The sequence below is a fragment of the Mauremys mutica genome, chromosome 8, assembly GCF_020497125.1.
Source record: "Mauremys mutica isolate MM-2020 ecotype Southern chromosome 8, ASM2049712v1, whole genome shotgun sequence".
Lineage (NCBI taxonomy): Eukaryota > Metazoa > Chordata > Testudines > Geoemydidae > Mauremys > Mauremys mutica.
The window spans coordinates 36,437,289-36,450,217 of record NC_059079.1 but is presented as its reverse complement, the minus strand read 5'-3'; the positions used below and the strand labels follow the sequence as shown (position 1 = coordinate 36,450,217).

Here is a 12,929-nt window from a genome sequence, read left to right as displayed (position 1 = left end):
CAGTTTGGTCCACAGATGAGTAGAACCAGCTGTTCCGCATTATTATCAGGCAGACAAGGTGGAAGAGGTAGTATATTTATTGGATCAACTTTAGTTGGTGAGAGAGACAAGCTTTCAAGCCACACAGAGCTCTTCCTCAGGAAAGGTGCTCCCTACATAAGGTGCAAGGTGTTTAGCATAAGTAATTAGTACACATTTTAAGTAAGGCTAAGATTTTGTCTCAGACATTTTTAGTCAAAGTCACAGACAGGTCACAGGCAATAAAGAAAAATTCAAGGGAAGCCGTGACCTGTCTGTGACTTTGACTAAAAATATCTGTGACAAAATTGTGATATAGGGGTTCCCACACTGCCTGATGAGCTTGGAGAAGTTGGGGGACTGTTTGAAAGCCAGAAGTGGGATTTCAGGGAAGATTTATTTCAGGACGGGTTCCCCATTGAGTATAGGTTGTAGATGTTTGATACCCCCTATGGGTTCCAGTGTGGGATAGTAGGTGATAACTAGAGGTGTGAAATGAGAGGGGATTTATTTCTATATTGAAGCAGGTTCTCTTGGGGTATTTGGGTAGCCGATTACATGATGTGATCTACTTTTCTGGTGGAGTGTCCTTATTTGATGAAGGCAGTTTTAGGTGTGTTAAGTGTATTTTCTTCAGGCAGGGAGGAACAGTCTTTCCTCCTGTCTCTGACTTCACTCCTCACCCAATGGTGCTTCACTTCCCTTCACTGCGTCACAGGGAGGAGAGCGGTGCAAGGAGCAGGGCATGGAGACAGAGAGAGTGGCTGGGTAGAGGAGGAAGCAACCTTGCATTCACTAACTCATGCATCCCTCCCAATCCCTGCTGTAACATTCCAGTGATGTGTAATGGGAGAAGGTGAAGAATAAAAGATAAGTAGGGCTTAAAGACATGTTTCTCCATTCTCCCTCTCCTCTAAAATACCCCTTTAACCTCTGTCTGCCATGGGACTTCAGGGGAGGTGAAGACAAGCAGAGGATAAAAGGGAGAAGGGTAGAGTAGGATAGACTTCTTTGGGATGGAAAGAGGAAGAGGAGAGGGAATACACTGGGGAACAGCATGTGTAGAGCTGACTCAGTAACCGGGTTGGAAGAAGAATCCCCGAAGGATTATTCAGTGAAAAAAGGATTATTCGTTTGCAAAATTTGATTGCCAAAAAGAGATTTGACCAGCTGTGCTCAAGGGCAGTGAGGAAAGTAGATAAGACCTTTGTGTGTGGAGGAGGCAGCAAGAGGAACACTGGAGCAAGATGAACACAGAGACAGACCGAGAGAGAGAGATGGGAACCTGGGAAGGGGATGGGGGGAAGAGAGAGAAATGGTAGAGAGAAAAGAAGGAAAAAAGAACATATGAAGAGGGAGAGTAAGCAATGGAGAGATCAGTGCTCAGGTCCTGTGGCAAGGGGGGCAGAATGAGTAAGAGATACAGTGGTATAAAGAAATATTTCTAGTGCACTCCATGTAAAAGAGTTTGGCCATGGTGTTGCTCTTTCCATGGCTTTGGCTAGCAGGCAGCATATTGCCAGATCCTCTGTGGGGTAAATCACTGTTGCACCATTAGTTACGCACTATATTTAAATGGCAACATAAGTGAATCTGTTCATTCTGTCTCCAAGTGTCCGTGCATCTGGTGTTCAGGATCTACCACTGAAAACACCTCTCTCATTTCAAAATGACTTGTGCAAATTTCCTGTGCAACCTTGGCATGTCATTGTGGCTTTCTGCACCGCAGTTCCCCATCTGTAAAATGAAGATTAGCTTAAAATGGAGAGGAGTTAAGACTGTGAGGCGCTCAGATACTAATGGGAGCTATATAAGTACCATATATCAATCGATCAATAGATGTTAAAAAATCTGTATTGGGGAAAAACCAACTAACTTGTGCTGCCTCTTCCCTGCTTTGTCTTTCCATAGGTGGCTTAAGAATCAATAAAGTGTCAGCACCCTGTTGGTAACTTTTAGCTGCAAGTTATAGTTTGTGCCTGAAATAGTGTAAAACCAGATATAATCTCTTTCCATTAGCTCTTTTGATCATACGCTGGCCTCCCTTGCTTCCTCTTGATAGTGTCACTTCCCAAAAGGTACTCCTGCATGGGTGTTACAAACTTTGCGGCATCCTGCAGGAACTGTAAATTCCAAGCAGTGATTCACTAATTATCTAAGAATGGAGTCGGACCCAAACCTTCACACCTCTCCCAGGTTCAATCTTGTTTAGATTGTGTATTTTCTCCTTCATTAGTATTCATGTGATTACACATATGTATTTTGGTTTTGTTGTTACCAAAAAGGCTGAGAGACTGAGGGAAAAGTTATTCCTTTGTCATTTTCATCCTTACCCTAAATATAAAATACCAAAGATCTTGTTGAATTTCCAAGCCAGTTTGCAGCCATCAGATAATTTTTGAGAAGATTCATATGAGCTTCTAGACTTCGAGGAGTTTATCTGAACTGATGAACCTCTTGATGCTCCCCCATATAATGACCCTGGGTTTTCTGATCACCTACAGATTTCCTGTCTCCCTAAAGTGTGCTCTCCAGGTACTGATTTTGCCTTTGTTGGACATATTTCACGGACAGTGTCTTCTTTCCTCTAAAGCATTTGATATTTTTAATAAAAAAAACTGAATTTTTTTGGCTGAACACTTACAATTTTTCAGTCTATGGTCAATTTTTTTTTCATTGAAAATGTTATGGGTTTTAAACTATTTTTTCCAGTGTTTTGGCCAACAACATTTTCCACAGGAAAAAAGTATAATTTTCCAGCCAGCTCTCCATGTAAATTCACAGGATTCCTGTGTTGCTGTGGCTGCCAGATTTATTCACTGATATTGTTCTATCACTTGCACCTATCACTATCGTGTCTACAATAAGCACTACATGGACCTTGTGATTTGGGCCTTCCTCATTTGTGCAATGCTCCCACAACTCTGACTGATTTCAAGGGGAATTGTGAGTGGAGATCATCTCTAGAAATCAAGCTACTGGTCTATTATATCAGGTGACAGCTCATCAGATGTGGTCTGCTTAGCTTCCTGTTGCAGCGAAAGCAACAACATTTTATTATTTTATTGAGAAATTGACTTGTCTCCAGCTCCCAGTTTTCATTTGCCTGAGGACTTACATTGGATTTTAGCGACTATGTGCCTTAATTTGGAGTTATATCCCAGTCTACCTCACCGACATCCATCAGTAATCTGATTAAATCTACATCTGTCATTTGATGTAATAGAACTGGAGTCATCATAACTGAACATTGTCACAGGATCAATTTTTTCCTGCTTTGAGAATAAACATTTCAGTTTAGCCTCAGATATGGCCCTTTTTGTTGTTTGAAATATCCCCCTCCAGCCCCCGTGTGTGAGTTTTTGTGTGTTTGTTTGTTTGTGTTTAGATGTACTATATATTATTTCCACATTAGTTTGAAAAACCGGTGGAAAAGATATAAAGCAAAGATTGGAATGTAAGCAGCTAGCTTTCTAAACAAAGACAGCTGGATAATAAATACAGCATTAGTCACTTTTTGCATCTTCATGTAATTATTCAGTCTTTATTGACATAAAATCTCTTGAAGCTATTTTAAATACAAGTTATGAGGAAAAACAAGGGAAAGTTAGAGATTGTTAAATTATTTAATATCCACTCTCTGAAAGATTTTTTTTTTAAATAGGAGGAGTGTAGGTCAGTAATGTCAAGACATTCTGCATTGCTTGTCTTTATCACCATGCAGAATCTTTTTATTAAGGCAGCATAGAAAGAATAGATTTATGGACTGAAGGTACAATGTTTAATATGTCCATATCCATCTAGATTGACAGTTCCTACAGACATGAATTTCCCAGGAGAGAGAGTGTTACTGGTGTCAGTGGATGGCATCATTTACTTCAATGTTCCATTATTAAATTGATAACAAGATAATTCCTCTGCTTCTCAGAGACATGACAGGGTTTACAATTGTTAACTCTCTTATTGCATGGGATTTGCTATTCTAGGTAGTTTTTAATAAGAAGCTTATTTTTATTTCAGTTCTGCAACAAATCAAAAACTGCAATGAAAAAGCAAAGTAAAATAAAAACCTGGGCAGGTCTACAAGGCAACACAATTTAACTGGCTCCTAAAAGTTTTGAACAAGAACATATCTTTTGGATGCTGATTATTTTTCACTACTGTACATTTAAGTGTGTGCGCGCGTGTAATATTTATTATAAACAGAATATTCTTTCTGGTGAGATGTATTTTAGAAACTTTTTCATTGTATAAACTAGCAATTCAGATTGTAAGATTCCATGCAGCTGTACACAAAAGAATTGTGTACACCAGATGGAAACAGGTGGGATTCCAAGAGCCTGATGAAGAGGCAAGGTGGAGAGTAAAAAAATTAGCCAAATGAATGATTTGGGAGTAGGAAACTGCAATTATTTATTTACTGTCTCATTGTTCCGTGTTGTGCCTCCACTTGTCTGTCTATATTCACTTGTTGTCTCTTGCTATGTGCTCCTTAAGGCAGGGACTGTCTTTTTCTTCTGTGTTTGTACAGCACTTAGCACAATGGGATTCTGGTCTATGAGTGGTGTTCTTAGATGCTTCTGTAGAGCAAATAAGACATCATAATAGGAAGCAGCATGATAGTCTGACAAATTTGCCAAATTGCTAACCTATGATAGTGATGAGCTATACCTGAAGAGTTCACAGCAGCTTGGGGCAAAAAACCTTGAGTTTAATGGGCCAAATTCATAGTGGGGGGAAATGGTTTTAAGGCACCTATAATGGGGTAGAGAGGCCCCACACCAGCAGAGAAGGTGTTAAGGAGGGCCTATGGGCCCAGCTAGCCCCACCACTGGTATACCTGCAGCCAGTGCCAAGCCTGGAGGGGGGAATGAAAGGAGAGAGCCTGGCTAAGTTCAGAGCCGACTATCCAGGAAGGAAGCTAGAGCTCTGCATCCTTGCCTAAAGGGAGCTTTGCTCGCCAAGTTGTGGAGATATGGACCTGCTACCTGGAGCATCCACTGGAGAGGAGCAGTTAGACCCCCAAGGAGCAAGTGACACACAAGTAAGAGACTGTTTGGGAGCTGAGCCCAAAGAAAAGGGCAGGGATGCCTCGCAGGAAGACTGGTGGGAGGCCCAGTATTGAGTTGGGTTTGCTTTTTGTTTTAGAACATTTCAGGGCTAAGCCCCTCCAGCCCTGCAGAAGAGAATAGAACTGAAGGGACAATTAGCTGGTGGACCAGGGCCCACCGCAATGAGCACTGGAGATAGAGACTTCTTCTCTCCTCTCCTCCCCCCATGATCTCATCAGGGCATCTGGAAAGTCCACAAGGGGGCGCTGCTCTAGCCACATCACTACAGCACCTTTTCACTGCCACAATTCTGACACTGGTGCTTGGTGAAACTTAGAGCAACTAAGGAATGTTTTGAGTTGCACTAGCTTGTAGTGGCCCTCCATGAGTCATTACTCTGGCAAAGAACGGCTCCTGACATGCTTCCTAGACTTGAGGGTATAGAGGTAGGCTAGCATAAAGTCATTATATCAGTTCTATACAACCAAAGGAACCTGCCCCCTTTGCTACCACTTTATGCCACTGGAGTGCCACAAAATAGGGCAGAATATGGCCTGTGGCCTGCAGTGTGCATTCATTCTTTTATCTGATACAAAGTTACAACAAACTTTGGTTGGCCTTTTTTGTTTTTAAGTAAGGACTGAGGCATTTGCTTGTAATAACTGAAAAATATAGCATGTGGTAAACTATTTTAATTGAACAGCCATCATCCTGCTGCATTTGTAAGTGCTTTCATGAAATGTGCTAGATGGGAATGGGAACGCTTACTGTGTCTAGGGCTACGTCTACACTACCCGCCCGGGTCAGTGGGTAGCGTTCGACTTCTCGGAGTTCGATATATCGCGTCTCGTCTAGACGCGATATATCGAACTCCGAACGCGCTCCCGTCGACTTCGGAACTCCACCACCGCGAACGGCGGTGGCGGAGTCGACGGGGGAGCCGCGGACTTCGATCCCGCGGTGTCTGGACAGGTGAGTAGTTCGAACTAAGGTAGTTCGAGTTCAGCTACGCTATTCACGTAGCTGAACTTGCGTAACTTAGTTCGACCCTCCCCCCCAGTGTAGACCAGGCCCTGGGTGAAACAGGACAAAGGTTAGGTTTGAGTGCCACATAGCCCTTGTTCTGGCCTCTGAATAGTGGTGAATTTCGCTCTGAGATTAAGATCCAGTTGATAATAGTTTGCCCTGTCTTACCAAGACTTCATGGATGATGAACACCACCCCATTTTCCCACTGCTTTCTGAAAGATCATCCCAACCTGTGATTTTTTATAATAATTTACAAAGCCTATTCATGCAGTTTGTCTGTTCCTCTTCTTGCAGGGTAGATTCTTTGAAATGAAGGAGTTCTCTTTGGGAGCAGTTGGGCTCAATTTCTCCAGACCAAACCAGTCTAGGGTCTAAGCTATGTTTTATTGGTTTAGTATGGGCAAAATGGTTTGGAACTAATCACAACTTTCCAGGATTGTGCTCTTCCCATTTGTCAAAACCAAATGCAATTCATTTCTGAAGTTTAGATAAACTCAGAATAACCTCATATATACATTACACACTTTTTCTATCTACCAGTCTCTGTTCTCCCTGCCCATCGAGCCATTCTTCCTCTTCCATATCTTAGTCAAGTTAGTGAACTCTCCTTTTCAAATAGACAACTGTTACAAAGCTAATCCTTCTACCTCCCTGCAGCTCCTTCCTAGTTTTACAGCCTTCAGTTGAAATTTCTCAAAGTGAAAATACCCACAGTTTCTTTCTGTTCCTGGAGATTTTCAAAAGTACTTCAGAATGCATTGTTTGGTGCAGAGTATGGAGTGATAGCACAGGTTAAAGCTGGCAGCAGTTTTTAATGGAACTTGGTGCAGAACTTTCATAACACTCAGGTTAATTGAGGATAATCCTAGGGATAAAGAGGGAAAGGAATGAAGAAAAATCAATTATGGGTAGAGTGGCTGTTGTTTTTTGAGTATGGGGAGAATAGCCTAGGAAGAGAAAGGGATAGGGTTAGCGGAGGGAGAATCATAAATATTATTATTGAAGATAGATAGGACTGGGATCTGTCAGAGACAGCTACTGTATTGAATATAGGAATGTTCATCTTAAAATCCAGCTATCTAGAGGCCTGTCAGAACCTTTGAATCTACTGAGGCTTCCCCTCTTCCTTCCAGAGCAGTAACTAGACAAATTGTGTGAACTAATCTGTACCTTTTGAATACTCCAGATAAAGCTTTAAAATGGCCTATTTTTAAATAGAAATGGTCAAGATGGGCAGACCCAAAGTAGGTCCAATCTTTTTTTCTTTTTGTTTAGAAAGTCTTTATAATGAATTCTGTGTGTTAGGGGGTAAAAGGCCACATCAAAACAAATATTTCCGTGTTCCCTTTACTTAAAAATTAAAAACCAAAATCACAAAATTCATGATGCAGACACATACGCATAGGGAAGGGAAGAAATATTTAAGAAGGAAAGAGATTTCTGTTTCAAGCTTTTAGGGGGTTATTATAAACAGTAAGGAAAAATATGTTAAAGGTTAGGAGAAGTACCTTGACAGTGTCCTTTTAAGTAAAACAAATTCTAATGCATTAATTACAGAACTGTGCAAATGTAGCTTTTTGTACTGTAGTTAAAGAACCTAATATTCATCTTACAATTCCTGATCTGAATGGCAGATTATAGTGCCCAAAAAAAAAAAAATTCTTTCGGGGCCTTTTGCTGCATGAATAACCAAGAAAATCCTGTCCCTAATGCAGCCTGTTCTAAACGTGCAGTCTGACTTAAGTTCACAAACTTTTTCTTAGTCATTGTAAGCACAGGGAGAGATTGTCACTCGATCTGTGTGCCTGCTCAGGGAGTAAGGAATCCATTTACTCCTCTGCCTGGACTACTCATATCAGGGAGAGTAGTGTGAGGGAAAGCAGTGTCTCTGGGGCCACTCCTCCCCCCTCCAGCATGGGTGGGAGGGGAGTAGGCTATGCTACACCTTACCTCCCACACATGCACATATACACGCTGGCCAATGTAGTTAGCTGGTGCAAAGAGGAAAGTAATCTGTGCCCAATTCAGGGCTGGCACTTCTGTTCTGGACCAAGGGGTGAACTGGGCACCAGATTGTGATACAGTCATGACTGGTTGGCTCTCTAGTCTGCTTCTAAGTCAGCACAACCACATGCTGCCCCTTATTCAGGATTTATGGTAAAGCCACAATTTAACCCACATTCATTTACGAGATGTTACATTTTAGCAGTAGCTTTGTTGCATGCTCTATTGGTCAGTCAATAGACTACTTATGTAAGTAAAGTGAGCATATAATCATAGTTAAAGTTTTCTCTGTATTTCTGTTATAAAATCTCTTTTTCTGGACTCCTGACAGGAGTCAAATATAAAAATTCATTCTGAGTTGATCCTTGGGAGACAAGGTCTCGGCTGCACATCACTCTACCTTTACAAATTTATTGAAAATTGTCATTGGATGCTTAAATTCTAAGGATATGTTTGTGGGAAATTGCTCTGTAGGTTCATATACTTTTTCAAACTGGCATTTTAGAGGCCAGTAGTCTATGGAGTGCTATAACAGGGGGGAGAGTATCGAGAAATTTGCAATTAATGGGTATATTATTTTATGCTAAAAAATGAAGGGAATGATTTTTACCCTTGTCCTTTTTGCTTCCCTTATTTTCGATCCATTGCATATAATAAATGTATGCGTTTTGCTCTGCATTTTCTTGATAAATTCCCAGCCCTGTGTTGTTAGGCATTAATACATGCCTCTGACATCACCAAAGTGCCCTACCTGGCTATTAAAACATGATTTTTTTATTGATATCAAGTGAAATTAGCCTAACTACAGAGGCTTTTTTGTGAAAGAGCTAGTAGAAGGAAGACAAGTTAAGTAATGAACCCTCTTCCCAGAGCTGCACTAGTATCATTGATGCTGTTGAATGAAAGAAAGATGTAAACAAAACTGAGCACCATTAGAAATACCGAAAAAGCAATATTTATCAAATGAAAAAGGATAAATCATTACCTACAAGAGTAGCTCTCATATTATTTATCCCAGTCTCATCTGAGGAAGTAGTCCCTTGAGTAAGGACTGTTTACAAAAGTGGAGGATTGGGTTTGAAATAGGAAAATCAGTTTTAATTTCAAGTTGTAAGAGAACATTAGGAAAAAGAGAGAATAAAACAAATATTATTTTTCAAACTTTCTCATCATATTTTTCACATGAACATTTACAGTGGAAATGCAATTTCTGCTTTCAACTATATTATTGTTAGACATAGGTGCATGCATAATTTTAAATGTGAATACTAACATTAATCAATATTTAATAAACATGTTCCCTCTATTTGGCACTAATGAGGCCACATCTGGAATACTACGTCCAGTTTTGCGCCCCTCTCTCCCCCCTACAGAAAGGATGTGGACAAATTGGAGAGAGTCCAGTGGAGGGCAATGAAAATGATTAGAGGGCTGGGGCACAGGACTTACAAGGAGAGGCTGAGGGCAGGGCTGCCCAGAGGGGGGGGCAAAGGGGGCAATTTGCCCCAGGCCCCGGGCTCCGCAGGGGCCCCCAAGAGAAGAGCGGAGGCTCCCGCCTCCGCCCCTCTCCGGGAGCCCTAGCGCATTAAGCGCCGAGTCTCCGCCGGGGCCCCTGAGCCTCGCCCTGCTCAGAGCCGCGTGGTGTGGGGGCGGGGCTGGGAGCTCCAACGGGGCCTGAGCCCCGCCCCGCTCAGAGCGGCGTGGGGAGGGGGCGGGGCAGCTGCCTCCGCTTGGCGTGGAGCTCATAGCCCCGCCCCCTCACCACGCGGCTCTGAGCAGGACGGAGCTCAGGGGCCCCGCTGGAGACGCGCTCGGGTAAGAGGCTGAGGCCGGGGCCGGGGCCGGGGCCGGGGGGGGAAGTGGGACCCGCCGCCGCCGCTGAAGCGCAGCCCGGTCTTCGGCGGCGGGGGGCCCCTTCTGTTCCGGGACCCGCCGCCGAAGTGCCCCGAAGGCCCGCGGCGGGGACACCCCCCCGCCACCGAATTACCGCCGAAGACCGGGCTGCACTTCGGCGGCGGGTCCCGCTTCGGCGGTAATTCGGCGGCGGGGGGCTCCCGCCGCGGGTCTTCGGGGCACTTTGGCGGCCGGTCCCGGAACGGAAGGGCCCCCCGCCACCGAAGACCCCGTGCCCCCGGAATCCTCTGGGCGGCCCTGGCTGAGGGAACTGGGCTTATTTAGTCTGCAGAAGAGAAGAGTGAGGGGGGATTTGATAGCAGCCTTCAACTACCTGAAGGGGGGTTCCAAAGAGGATGGAGCTTGGCTGTTCTCAGTGGTGGCAGATGACAGAACAAGGAGCAATGGTCTCAAGTTGCAGTGGGAGAGGTCTAGGTTGGATATTAAGAAAAACTATTTCACTAGGAGGGTGGTGAAGCACTAGAATGGGTTACCTAGGGAGGTGATGGAATCTTCATCCTTAGAGGTTTTTAAGGCCCAGCTTGACAAAGCCCTGTCTGGGATGATTTAGTTGGGGTTGGTCCTGCTTTGAGCAGGGGGTTGGACTAGATGACCTCCGGAGGTCTCTTCCAACCCTAGTCTTCTATGATTCTATGTTTTCTTAATTAACAGCTCCTTGAAACACCACATATCTTGTTCCTCCTCCTTCGTATACTCCCAGTAGAATTTTCAAACTTCATTAATAACACTTGAGGAAATCTAACTCATCTACTTATAATTATACTTATTCACCTTTGTTGCTCTATAGCTTTTTCCTGCTAAAAAAAATAAAGGTTTAAATTGAACTTGAATTGTTTCCTAGATTTCCAATGTACTTCAGACTGTGACTCATGTTGTAAGGGTATCTTTCTGTCTTAGTCATGGGTTCTTGGGCAGCATCCAGCCAGTGCAGCATTTTATATAGTTCTTTACCCTTCAATTTCTGAATATATACATACTTTCCTAAACTTGGTTTTGATAATGAAGTATGAAACACAGTGAACTTCAACTTTTGATGCTCTTGGATATTTAATACAAAAAACTGCGTTGTTAAAAAGTATTTATTATTGTTAATGTTTGTTTTATAAGCACTTAAGTCATCTTGAGTATTCCAAGATAACTTAAATGCTTATGAAATAGAGTTCATAGATTTCAATACCAGAAAGGACAATTGTGATCATCTAGTCTAATCTCCGGAATAATACAGGCCATAGAACTTCCTGTCCCTGTAACTATAAAAAGGTTTTTTTTTTTAAAAAAAAAGTGTTATAAAGGAATATCATTAACAGAATTGACATATTATTCCTCTCATGTATTTTACAGTGACTGCACATGTTTAATCAAGAATTTATTTGTTTTTTTATATTTATGCTAGTAGGTATACAACTAAAGGTATATACATTTAATATATTAATAGGAGAAATATAGTACTTCAAAATCTTTTATTTTGCCAAGAAAAAAGAAAAAAACCCAAAACAACTCTTTAGAACAATGCAATTTTTCATTTTTATTGAAGAAAAAGAGAGATTTATATTTCACATTTCTTTTTATAAAAGCATGAAACTGCTTTTCGCCGGTAAATTGCTCTTTGGGCAACTCCTTTTATTTTCCCTGGAACCATGCTCATCGTTTCTCCTGACCTTTTCGCCCACTTCCCTGGAGAGCTTAAATATATCTCATCTTCCACATATTTTCCAACCATCACATTTGCACAGAGGGAACTAGATAAATTCATGGAGGATTGTTCCATCCATGACTATTAGCCAGGATGGGCCAGGATGGTGTCCCTAGCCTCTGTTTGCCAGAAGACTAGGGACATCACTTCAATTCTGTTTTTTTCCTTCTTAACCTCTTCCTTTATTTCTGCACTCGCTAGGATCTCTTGGGCTAAATTCTCTGCTGGTGTAACTCCATTGACTTCAGTGATTTATGCCAGCAGAAAATATGACACTCTCATTCTTCTGATGTCCCTCAAAGTATATGATGGAGTCTCCTAAGGTCTGGCAGTCCAGGGCAGATGCTGTCTTCTAGTCTCAGTTCACTGGATACCGTCACATAAATTGGAAATTGGCTGAAGGCCCATACCAACAATGTATTGACTTGGAGAGAGGTATCTAGCCAGAGTAACAGCGATGACATGTTAGGTCCAGTTTTATTTAAAACCTTTAATGATCTGGAAGCTGAGATAATCAGCACTTAATTACATTCACAGATACAAAAACTGAGAGGTGTAGAGAACAACAGGGAGGTAAGAATAATAACAGACAAAGACCTTGAGAGACTGCAACAATGGCCAGAAAATAACAAATGAAATTCACCTTGGAAAAATGAAAGCTAAATCTTCAGGGAAAAGAATGCGAATAATCTTAGAGGGAGAAACCTGGAAACAGTAGCACTGAAAATTGCCAGGAGGTGAACGTGAACAATAAATTAGACCCCAATCCTGCAAAGACTTAACCCTTTTTGTAACTTTATGCATGAGTAACTCTGTTTCCTACTGCCATCCCCTCATTAAAACAAACTTGCTCCAAATGGCCTGCTATTCCCTCTCTTCCCCTAATGGGGGGATTAAACTAGAGATTAGAAGACCCGGACATTTTAAAAAAATATATTTGGTGGAGCTACTCAGACGTATAGTGAATGTCAGTGTTACATCCCCCCTTCCCCCCCCCCAGGTCAAATCCTAGCTTCATTAACATCAATGAGAGTTTTGTATTTCTGTGCTGCCAATCTAGATTGTTAACTCTTTGGAACAGAGACATGTCTTCTTATCTATCTGTAAAGTGCCTAGAATACTGTTGATATAGTAAGTAGTAATAAACTATTAAAATTACAGTTTTGTCCCCAGTAAACAGCTAGGTTTGGTAATGCACTTGTTAGATACCGTGCCTAGGCC

The 12,929-nt window shown here is 42.1% G+C and overlaps 1 protein-coding gene across 2 annotated transcripts in view; it reads left to right on the top strand.

Moving 5' to 3' along the window:
• DPYD (dihydropyrimidine dehydrogenase) overlaps positions 1-12,929 on the top strand; it is a 588,030-nt gene that overhangs the window by 433,004 nt on the left and 142,097 nt on the right. The window lies entirely within an intron of this gene.